The 12,902-nt window shown below is 38.6% G+C and overlaps 1 protein-coding gene across 1 annotated transcript in view; it reads right to left on the reverse strand.

Moving 5' to 3' along the window:
* The window catches only part of LOC131444120 (hormonally up-regulated neu tumor-associated kinase homolog), a 97,649-nt gene that overhangs the window by 23,232 nt on the left and 61,515 nt on the right, over positions 1 to 12,902 (reverse strand). Inside the window, exon 3 of the mRNA XM_058614280.1 lies at positions 5,168 to 5,256. The gene's annotated coding sequence lies outside the window, so the exon portion shown is untranslated. The remainder of the gene's footprint in view (positions 1 to 5,167; positions 5,257 to 12,902) is intronic.

Genomic DNA, 12,902 nt, shown 5'->3' on the forward strand with positions numbered 1-12,902 from the left:
GGGTCCCTGTCATAGTCTATTAGGAGTAAATTTGCTGTGTCCACAGAGCTGTTGCTCTCTTGCCCGTGTAGGCCTTTTTCGCCGTGTTTTGAATGCTCACTGGATTTCAACCTCTCACCACCTCATCGTATTTGGGATTGGGCTGCTGCTGCCTGGCAGTTTGATCAGCAGATAGCATCAGGCCGGTTTTCTAAAGAAGATTTAGAAAAAAAAAAAATGCACGCCAACAATCCATCATCTCCTGTCAAACCATGTACATGTACATTTCTCCACTGTCTTCTTTGGATCCTGTTACTTAAAACTGGCCTAAAGCAAACATCTTGTGTGTGGACAGCAAATGTGTGGAGATTATCCAGTTTCAGTTCTTTATCAAAAAGGACAAAAGCTACTTACACTCGGTGTATTTTTCTTTGAAATCATACTGAGTATATCTGCGGAATAGCTCTAATTATTCTATTGAATTTTTTCCCGGTTTAATAATGGAGAGAAATGTGCTGCCTTATTGCCAGAGATAACGTTGACGTTGGATGATTATGGACAAACCCTTGATTGCTTTTCATGATAATAACAACACTTATAAAGGAGAACATTTTGGGGTAATAGAATAAAAACTGCAAGCAAAGGAAAAATAATATATAAAGTGTATATATATATGCACCATGTTTACAGTGTTGTCACCCCTATTTTCCAGGCACTGGGATTGACATGCGCTGCCAAATGACACTCATGTTACACCACTTGCAAATGCAATAAATCATTTTACACTTTGTTTTTTTTGTACTTTTTAAACAAAGCTACACAGTCTCTGTGCTAAAAAAACTCCGACAGACACTAATGTGCCAATGTTGTTACCTTAATTTCAGCCAAAATGTCAAACTATTGCCTTTACGGATTTGTTTTTTTAACTTCTGTATCGCCCTATGTCAGCTGAGATGGGTGTGGAGGATAAAGTGGAAGAAAATGGATGGATAAGTTGAAAAATATAGGGTCATGTTGTGGTTAAGATTAGACGACTAAATCACACAGCTTGACATGTTGATCAGTATGAAGTACTGATATCCTGTCAAAATAAAAACATGATGTTTTTCTCACTCAGTGGTTCAATCAATTTCAGTTTAATGTTTTTTTTTTGTGTTGGAGACCCAGTGGTCTCTCTGTTGCTAAGAGTTGGACTTGAGTGCACCATAAAGTCAAGGTTTCCAAAACATTTTCAAAGTCAGGACCTATAATAAAAAATGTGTTTCGGACCACTCAGCCAAGGCTGCATGATAAAAAAACTGAAAACATTAAAACAATTCACCAGAAAAAGAAGCAAAAGCCATTTAGGGTTGTAAATAACAGTTGAGAATCCATGGCCCCGACTTCAAAGTAAAAGTCTAATATAATGAATGACATCAACACAAAAATATTGTGTATCAGCTCTGCGTATCTGTCCATCTATACGCACTAATCCTTTCAGCCACATGAGGCACGAGTATTTAAGGGAATCCACAGCAGTCCTCCACACGCTTGATTTATGGGCAATTACACTATCTGTTTCCCTGCTGCTTATCTGTCAACACAGTTTGAAATACAGGCCGCAAGCCATTCAGGGACCACGGATAAATTAACAAAGCTGACCCTCAAGAAAACGTAGGAGAATACAAACAGACAGAAAGAGACAGACTGTATTAAGAGTGAGGAAAGAATATTTGGGTGAAAGTGCAGTGATTAAACTTGGTGAGTTTGTCACTAAAATACCAGTTATGTTGGAACACTTGTTTTTAGTTCTCAGGCAAAAGAACACGCATTCATCGCCGCGCACAGCCCAAGAGACTGCCTGTTGTAATTACCTCCTCTGCGCCGCACGTTATGAAAGAGAAACACACTGTCACATACACCATTAACTGCAACAGGAATACAGGGGTGTTTTTAATAAACCTATAAATGTTGTTTACATAGCCACCGAGTCAAAGGACATGGACACTGATCCTCCCTGACAGTAATGCATGCTGCTAATCTCTGTGTTTCTAACCAAAGGCCTTTTTCTTGGCTCAGTGGTGACAGTCAGCTCTGAAACGGGGCTTTCAGCACAACACAGTCAGGACAGATTTAGGCAAAGACTTTGTGATTCTGAGCCTTAATGCTGTGGCTTCCTGCAATGATTCATGTGTATGTGTGTGTGTGTGTGTGTGTGTTCAATAGTTTGACATGTATATTTTACATGCTATATATGGAATGCATTTTGAATGTACTGAAACACACACTGTGTGATGGTTTGAGTTTGAGTTTATTTATTCATTTTTATCACTTCGTTAAATCTGTGGTTCTCAAACTGTGGTACGTGTACCACCAGTGGTACGTGAGCTTCCTCTGGTGGTACTTGGAGGAAAATCAGACATATTGTATGACTGTATATACCAGGTTATGTGATCGGAGTGGAGCTGTGTATAAAAAGTTTTAATAACCACTGAGTCAAATCATTGGGGGGCAGACGAGTCTCTCTCTTGGTATTCAAGATGAATTAAGGTGGATTTAGTTTTTTGTTGGTTGGTTTCGCTTTAGCCATTTAGATCTAAAAAAAACTCTCACAAAAAGATACTTGATGAATATATATAATGTATAATTCTCATGACATGTGTAAGTTGTATTGTTGTAATTTAATTAGAGAGTGATCAGTTGTCAATCTGTGACAATTAGGTAATTGTCCATCTGTCATTTTGTGATTGGTTTAAAAAACTAAATGGAATCAAAAGCATCACATCTAATTCACAATTGGTATATTGTATTTTCGTAACAGCTTTTGACAACATGTTTTCAGTTCCCTTCTTAAGTTGCACACTGAAAATAATACGTATTCTGCAGCCATGTGCTAGTTTTTCATGTAGTATTGTTCTTAAATGATCACGATCAACAGTCCCCTGCTCCAAAGAGAGGTCAAAGGTGAAACCAGGTCAGGGCTCTTAGAGCTGGGAGACATCAGAAGTACACAAAGGATGACCCACTTATTAATGAACCCATATTGTTTCCATGTGATAAAAGTCTTCCTAACTGTTTCCAATAAATGAGACGGCATGCAAACAAACAAACAAGCGTCACCTTGGTGTGCTCAGCAGGTGTGATCAGTCCAGCTGCTGAGGGGGTGTGGCTTCTTCCTAACAGCCTCATTAACAAATCATAAAAACCTCACATGGTCATGAGCGTGTACATGTGTGTACTTGTATTTATGATCCTTTCTGGCATGAACACTGACCTTGTCAGGACCAATGGTCTTCATGGAGACCAAAACCTGGTCCTAGTGAGGCAGGGAGGGTTAAGTGTAAGATTTGAATTTTGGTTAGGGTTAACACTAGGGATAACAATTTGGTTAGGCTGTCCAAATGAATGGAAGTGTGTGCGTGCGTGTGTGTGTGTGTGTGTGTGTGTGTGTACTCAGACCATGTTCAGATAGTCAGTCCATGTGAAAGATCAAAGACCTGGCCAGCAGATGATGAGTACAGTTAAACACATGCACACTAACAGCTCAGCTGAGTCAGAATGTGTTGTTTCTGGAGCAATTAGAAGATCTGAGTGAAGGAGTGCCAGTGTGTCAGCTGGCTTAAATAAAATCAACAACTCTTCATTTTGCAGGATAAATAAATGATAAATGGATGCAAAGACAGGCTGGAGAGGCAAAAGCCAAAACAACGCCCTGCCTTTTCACTCCATTCTTCAATACTGCGCTGGTGTCGTATCGGCTAGAAATGGAATAATAATATCCCACTGTATAAACATCAGCCCAGACCACATTCATAGTAAATTGCTCAGCTTTAATCTCACATTTCTATTGGTATATCTGAACCATGTATTTGCCGCCTTCTCCATCCACAACCTGTTAGAAGTAGTCAACATCTCTGGAGTTTATTCAGAGCCACAATGACACGTGGCAGTTTTGTAGGGATGAAAAATATCCCCCCCCCCCCCCAGCCCTTAATATATGGAGAAACCCTATAGTTGTGAATTCAGCAAACGGCATAAAACGCATATACACATGTGCGTTTTGCGACAAGGCTATAATATGTTTGGACAGAGCAGGATGCCAGGCTGTGCCCGTTAAAGGCTCTAATGTGGCGGTGGTTTCATGGTGGTTGGCACGGATCAGCAGGAAGAGGGCAAAAAGAGGGATATAAAAAATGAGGGAGTGATGGGGTATGAGGGAAGGAGGGAGGGATGCCTGGAAAAAGAAAGAAAGGAGCAGGAGCAAGCTAAAGAAAGAGGACTATATTTACAGAGGCACACCACAGGCATCAAACAGTCATAGATATATGAATTCTCTTTCTTCTCACACTCTATGTCCTCACTTCATCCCTTTCCCCCCCCATTCTCTCACTCTGGGGGAAGGCCCCATTCACAGTATGGACCTATGGTGATCAGAGTGGAACCTGCCCTCTTCCTCTGTCTCTCTCCACTGTCCTCCCTTTCATCCAGTCTTTTCTTCTTATTTTGCCATGGAGAGAAGGATCAGTCATACTTGAGCTACATTTTCTCTTTATTAATCAGATCTCGGCATATATATATATACATATAAATATATATATATACATACATATATATATTTATATATATATGTATGTATATTTATACATATATATATACATATATGTTTACATACACATACATGTGTAACCCTATATATATATATATATATATATATATATATACATCTCTACTTATAAGGACTCTGCATTGACTTCCATTCATTTGGACAGCCTAACCAAAGCTTAATCCCTAACCTTAACCAAAACCAGTATATGTCTGACCCTAACCTTTACCTAACCACAGTTCAGATCTAACCCCTAAACTCAACCAGTTCCTCAGAAATGAGGTTCCGCCTCATTGGGACCAGGTTTTGCTCTCCATGAAGACTATATAGAAGTACAGTATATTAAAATGACTAAATAGGAGTAGAGACACAAGAACAAGCAACTGACCGCTGAAAAACTGCCTCTGGGTGTTTCATATTTCCTTTGCTGCAAAAACAAGCTGTCACAAAAAACACCAGTGACAGAACGTGGGAGGAAAAAAAAGATGACCTTCTCCCATTCATAAAGCTTCTCTAAGTATTTCTTCATACTCGTATCATTCTTACACACGTGTATGCACACACACACACACACACACACACACACAGAGAGGGAGAGACACTCACCAGCTCACAAGCAGAGCAGAGCGGATATTCTGGGTGGTGTTATTCCAGGTGTGGAGTCGTTGAGGTCTCCATGCTGTGACCCTGTTATCCTGGGAAGAAGGAGAGTATTAGAAGCATGCCGGGAGAGGAAGAGACTCTATATCAAAAACACATTTTAGCCTCAGGCTGTATCACTGCAGCTATAGATGTGTGTGTATGTGCGTGTGCGTGTGCATGTGTGTGTGTGTAAAGACTTTATCAATCAATAACAGGGAAATTGTGACCATTACATGAAGCTGAGGGCTGAATTTTTAAAACCAGAACACATTTCTTTCTGTGGCCCTGTGCACACTTTAGTTAAAAGGAAGAAGTACAGTGAGAAAATAAAAGTGAAAATCATTCTGTTCAGCTTGCAAACTCACAGCAATTACCTATAAATCAAGTCGCTTGTATGTTTAAAGTTTGCATGACCACTGGTTATAATTAAATCCCATACTGTAAAAATGCCTCATAAACATAAACAGACGAGAGCGTGTTTGTAAATCATTGCGTTAGTCATTATCAATAAGATTATCTAAATCGGATTTACTCTCTGCAGGATGTCACTTTTTTCTTTTTGCACATTCCTCAGCAGTGAAAACAGTTACGGTCTCTCTGTGCACTTGCTTTCTACGCTGCACAAAAAAAACAACATTTATTTAACATTTTTTCCTTTTTTCTATTTAAGCAAATTTGTTTTATGTCTACATCCATATCTATTTAATGTCATGTATAATGCTGATTATTTTAAATGTGAAATAAATGTGGTTTATTAAGTGATTTTGATTATTTAATGAATACACTGATGATGCAAAGAAAAGCCATGAAAATCCAAAAACAATGGCTTTGTGAAGTAACGAAGTGGCTGCAGCATCATTGTGTTCACGTGAGAGCATATTTGTTTGTGAGTTAGTGCATAATGGTTTCTTAAAGTTGTGCCGTCTTCAGTCTCATTTAGAGTTTGTTCTTTTTCTTCATTGTAAAAATGGTCATTACGACGTTTCGAGACGCAGAGTGGCTAAAATAGAATAGCAACTGGTTGTGGCAAGAAAACGCTGAAACACAAGGTCATAAAATATCACATATATTGTAGATATGCACGATTTGTGCCTTTTCGTTAACGCAGAGATTCCTTAAATGCAGTAATAAAACAGAATTCCTTAAATCTGCACTAAATGTTAGTTAGCATTACGGTCTGGACGTTGAATGCAGGCAGAACTGAGAGACGAGCTTCGCGGACGCCTTCACCGCCAAACTCTAATGACTTTGCTCTTTGATTAAAAAAAGAAAGACCTAAACGCTTCCAGTTGAGCCAAAGAAAAAGAAAAGGAATAAAACTCCAACATCTAAGAGATGAAAATAACCGTTGTTCTCCGGTTTTAAGAGGCACGTGTGCTGGGGTTGGCTCGAGACGTCAGTTACGAGCTGCAGATGTTTGTATGGCTTTTTTTATGATTGTTGTTATTTTCAAATTGCGGTGTTTCCGTGATGAGTTTGCACTCGTTAGGAGAGTGTGTGTGTCTGTGTGTGTCTGTGTGTGCATGAAAGAGACAGAAACATCCAAAGAAGAAAGAGACGAGAGAGTTTCATTCACCGTTGTTTAATCTGTGTGTGCTTTTTAGCAGCTCATCATGTAGTGTAATCACGGGGAAACGATGAAGGTTACACACAGTGATTGACTGCGCACTCACACATGCACACGCAGACACACAAACACAATAACACACAGCTAAGAATTGAAGAATTCCCTGGCACTGAACAAAAAGGGGTAATCAAACACTCGGCATACACAATCCTGCCTTCTAATGACCTTGTGCGCGCACGTGCACACACATACACACACACGCGCGCGCACACACACACACACACAGCTTTGATTCGTCTCTTCATGTGGTTTTAAGGGTTATGAGAGGAGAAAATGTTTTCACCTCTTCTTATACGAGATGAAGAACGCCATAAAAACAACACCTGCTTACTTGTTCTCAGCCCATCATGTCTGCCACTCCATTCTGTCCTTCTTTGAAGGCAATGAGGTCATGAGACTGGGGTTGTTTTGTTGCCGTGAAACAGAATTAAACACATCGCACTGGCCATTTAGCTCATTCTCACCCAAAGCATGTTAAAAGGGAGGTTTGGTGCCTTGCTAAAGGGCACAGGCTCAGGTGAATCCTGTCAAGCTAAAGCAGCTTTAATTGCATCTCATCACCTGGCAGGTGTAGACGATGAGGTGATGAAACGGAAACGAGCAGAAAGCTTTCTTGACAAAAACAAACTGGTTTTACAATCTGTTCAGTTCACTTCCACAAATCATGACTCGACTATGTAATTAATAAGAGTTGGGAGCAGACTGAGGTCTCCTGCTGACTCACTTAAATATGACTGCAGCCACTTCCACCTCTGCTGACACGATATATAAGTTTAGAAATGATTTATTTACAGCACTGCAGCATATGGAGTCGCCTTTAATTAGATACACAACAGTGCTGCTAAAATGGTTAAAACAATGGCAGAGTGGAGTTGTTTTCAGTCACTCTTGAAATCACACACTGCTGGGACTTTCTTGATCTGGGTAAAACACAACGCTAAAACAAAAAAGAGAAAGAAAAAAAAGAAAGAGAATAGGAGTGCTACTGTTTGACACTGAGTGGAAAAAAATATCTCAAACAATGTGCTCTTTGGTGCATGATGTGCACAGCAAAATATTTGAAAACCGAGGCACTCAGGGTTGTGGAAAAAAAAAAAAACACGAAAAAGAAAAACGTTATTGGTTTTCATGGTAAAATTTAAAAAGGAGCATCAATGCATTGTGGGAAACTCAGGGTGACAAACGGTAAGATTACACTCATCTTGTAATAAAGTATGAAATAGACAATAAAGCGCTTTTGCCCAAACAGTCTTTGTAGATAACACACAAGCACCTTTTAAAAATGCCATCTGATTTATCACCGTTGCGACACAGCAAAACACAGTGAAAAGTGAAACCTTTAAAATGTACATTTGCATCCGTACTGAATTAATAAATATGTACATTATTTAATTGACACCAGGCGAACACAACTACAAAAACATATGGTTTCAGCTGAAAAGAACAATTAAAAAAGGAATAAATGATGCCGAAAAGAATTTGCCCGTTCTTGTTCTGTTCAGTGTGATTATGCAATATTTATTAACAGTTAGTTAAAAAACAAAGAGTTTTTTATACCTAAAATGTCTCAAACACACAGAAAACCTCTCTCTCACACACACACACACATACACTCACAGCATCACTATCCATACACCGTGTGTGGAGGCCTTTCTCTGTCAGTAAAGCTCACGAGCTGAAAACCCCTCAAATCTCCCTTGTAATGCGTTAAAGCTGGGGTCTACAAGTCTGGAAAAGCCAGCAAAAGCACTTAAAAAATGGAACCAATGCATCCCAGGCCCTCGCACTGACGTTACACCCTCAAAATAATATGAAAGCATACCGTCAGTGACATCAAATACAACATGAGTCACTTGTGAGAAAACGCTAAATATGATGGTAATGAATTACAGGGAACACATTCACATACAGCGGTGAATTACTCTTTATTACAGTAAGAGGTCCAATAATTTAGATGAACAAAAGTGTTTCAGAAACAAATCCTGGACTCGCATCACTCAGTCAGTTAATAATGGAAAATACTGCAAATAAGAGACTGATAAACTCTATGACATGGAGAGGATTCCACAAAAATAAGAATGTTGCAGATCATATGTATAATAGTTTAATGCTTTTTTAAGCTTGTGATCAGTTAGTGTCTGCATCTGTGCATCGTTACTGCAGCTGCTACAAAAACACATCACATTAGCACACTCATGTGTGAAGTTTAAATAATGAGTAAATAAAAGTATTACAATGGGGCTGCAGGAAGACTAATTACAAATCACAAAAGGAACATCATGTTTGCTTGTTGGGTCGAAAGAAATGTCGTTAAATTGTTACATTTGTTTACATCAACAAGGACAAGGTTATTATCAATCACCCTGAATCTCTTTAAATGTGATCTGATTGCAATGCATTTGTGATTTATAAATACAAGGGGCATTTTTAGGCTGTAACTGAGACCTTCATCTGTGTGTCAGTCTCTCTGTGTGTGTGTGTGTGTGTGTGTGTGTGTGTGTGTGTGAGAAACAATGCATGGCAGCCAGAGCAGGAGTTCAACTTGAATAACATCCGAGACACACACAGAGGCCCTGAATAAACGGCGTCAGGACCGGAACCGGCTCGTAAAGAAATTCAATAAATGCCATATATCCATCAATTTCCATCAAGCGTGTCAGTAAAATACCAAGTTTCTCAATGGAAGGTTAACTTTATGAAAGGGAGCAGGGGTCACTTCACGCGGATGATGAGTGACTCTCAGCCAGCACAAGCAGGATATGCTCGTTTGCTTTGCGGCGCTGGCATGGCTGCAGATACATGCATGGAGTTAGGACTTTGCTTGTCTGGGATCAGCCCGTCTCCCAGCAAAAGCAGCAGGGGGGCGAATGAGCGGATCCTGATCCTGATCCTGCAGGCAGGCGGCAGGCACACGGATGAAAATGCATGCTGCATATTTTCCCCATCACTACATCCTCCTTTACTTTGACTACTTACTTTCCCCATGCATTCTAAGTTAAAAAAATGTCATGACATAAGGTATCACTCCCTCAACCTGTAACACTTACGAGTTTACTTTAACAGCATGGTAATAGTGTGTGATATTTTATTAATATTGAGGTAGCCTTATGCTAATAAAATTTTATTTCCAATGCAAGTTCCAGCTTGGTAATAAGGATTTAATATCACAGTAATTTCCAGAGTAATATCGCAGGTAATAGATTGGTAATGAAAATGACTGTAGGCTATCATCAGAGCATTTCCTTCACAGTAAAACACTAAATAACCATTGTGCTGTATCACTCTCTCTCTCTCTCTCACACACACACACACTCTCACACTCTCACTTACACACACCCTCATGCCACTTCCGTCATAAAAGCCCTGGCAGTGATCCACGTGCCCATTAGCGCGCGCTAAATAACTGTTAACAATGTATTACCCAGACTCCCCTGCTCCACCACATCTACCCATGGCCCCGCGTCCCCTTCAAAGCACACAGGTAATTATGTCAAAGTTTTTTTTTTTAATAAACAGCTCATTCTGTGTGCAGCACAGTTACGCCCACCGTCAACGTGACACAACAGATTTGTAAAAAAAAAAAAAAGGGCTGCTCTCTGATTGGCTCAACGACGACAAATCACCGCGTAAAAGCGCGCGCTGCACGTGACTGCGTCATTAACATTAATGCAGATTAATTCACCGTTTTAAAAAGTGCTTGACTAACTTTATAAAAAGGTAGATTTTATTATTAGGCCTACATAAATATTATTATATTCATAATTTTACAATTACATTTCAGTCACTTGATTAATTTACCATTTATGTTAAAGTGTTTTTAAACACTGCCAACCTATATCTACACTTGTTACACAAAACAGCATGTTTGTATTTTAATAAATACATGTGCGTCGACCTGCAGAATTCAAACAACAACAACAATAATAATAATAATAATAATAATGATAATAATAATAGTAATACAGAAAAATATGAAGCTCAAGGTGTAAAAAATGATTTCAGCTGAATAATAATAAAATCGACAGTGAACAGAATAAAAGAGGCCGAACACTCTGTCAGTGATGTGAGAGGCAGAGCATGTGCAGAGTTAGAGTCGTGACCAAAGAAAGAAAGAGAGAAAGAAAAACATGTTTGTTTTACAGGTGAACTCATTCACGCTGCTTCAAAAAACGCTCTGGGCGACGATGAAGTACTTGAGTTTTCTGATGTTAGAAAACGCCACGTCATAAATTATATGTTTACACAATAGAAGTTTGAGCGAGTCCGTTTTTTTTATTGTCTCTGTTGGCAGCTGTGCTGTGTTTATGTTAAGTATTATCAAGTTATGACTTATTAAAGAGTCGTGGACAAAATAGCAGATACAATGAACTCAGTGCACCTGCTCAAGAAAAACATAACAATCCACTGTGTCGTGAAATGGCTATTTTTTATTAATTCATTTTATTAAACACAAACAAAATGTCTTCATACACCTGTTTATGATATAATAAGTGGTGTAGACCTGTGCTGTTATCATTATCCAGTCTATAGAAATGTAAAAAAACCTGTAGTAATAATAATAATAATAATAACAATAATAATAATAATACATTTCGTTATATGTAAGTGTAATTGTTATCAGAAGATATCGTTTTCCTTTTTAAAGACGATGACATACTGAATTATTTCAATTTCACTTTTATTTTATTAAACAATGTTCAACACATGAATCGCTTGTTTTTAAACCAAAATTGATCAGGTCAAGTTTTCCCTCGGAGTTTTCCACATTTCGTGTGTTCAGGAAAATACAAGCTAATTTAACCAGGATATTAAATATGTTTTTTTGTTTGTTTGTGTAAGATAATTAATCATACTATCTTGACCAGGACTATAACTGACTAACTAACTAACTAACTAACTAAATAAATCAATAAATAAACACCGTGCCATCACTAAATTTCACATTTATCTATCTCTCCATTTGAGAGGCAAAAATGTCTTTGAAACATTTTTACTCTCGCGGGATTATTCAGAAATATGACGTGTCTAAAGGCCCACGGGAAAGTGAAACATGCTTTGGTTCACTTTCTGATCTGATCACCCACACAGCGTGACGTGACGTGACGTCCTATATCAAATACACCACGACGTATATGCCAATAATAAGCGACGGCGACGTGTTTTGTTTATTTAACCAACAAACCACGAGAGGCCTCGAGCTTAATTTAACACAGCGGTCCACATGAGGAGGAGGAGAAGGAGGAGGAGGTGGTCACCGTGGCAACAAGGAAGCTTCAGAGAAAGAGAGAGAAGCCTAATTAAAGTCAAACGTGGATAATCACACGGTGGTTGTAGCTAAGTAACAAATCAGGAGATTATTTCCACATCAATATGCAAATGTTACCATATGTACCCTATGTATATGATGCAAACCCTGGCCTGAAACGCACATAAGCACAAACATGATGTTTATTTATAGCCTGGTCCTCTCTCTCCCTCTCTCTCTCTCTCTCCTCCACACTCACCCACGGACACGCATTCCCCGAGTGGCCACATCCACGCTGCCGTCATAGTGCAGAGGATTATTGACAAACGAGCAAAGACAAGAGATAATCCAGCTGGTTTGTGATGGTGTTTTACATCACAGTCATGACGCTTTAACTGTCATGTTTTCAATGTTCTTGTTCAATCAGTTACATTTTTGAATTTTAAATTTCAATTTCACACCAATGCGACGCACATTAGTGCACCAAAGGCCTGTGAAAATTATTTATTATTATTCTAATATTATTATCTATTATTATTACATTACATATTAGATCAGTTTATAAGTAAACTAAGTTAAGCTACAGGTTTGTTTGAGTAGAAATCAGCAGTTTTCTGCAGAACGTTTGTTATTGCAGTGAAAACAAATGGAAATCAAACCAAATGAAATTAAGGATGTTATAAAATGTTATTGTTTAATTAAATATAACAAATGCAGAGTATTATGATAAACAACAGCTGAGCTTTTGCTGTGTTTATTTTATTTTGTGAAGACGCCCTGTTTAACAGGCTAATTTATGTTGTTATATCTTGTAAAATATATATTTT

This window comes from Solea solea, chromosome 17 (assembly GCF_958295425.1).
Source record: "Solea solea chromosome 17, fSolSol10.1, whole genome shotgun sequence".
Taxonomy (NCBI): Eukaryota; Metazoa; Chordata; class Actinopteri; order Pleuronectiformes; family Soleidae; genus Solea; species Solea solea.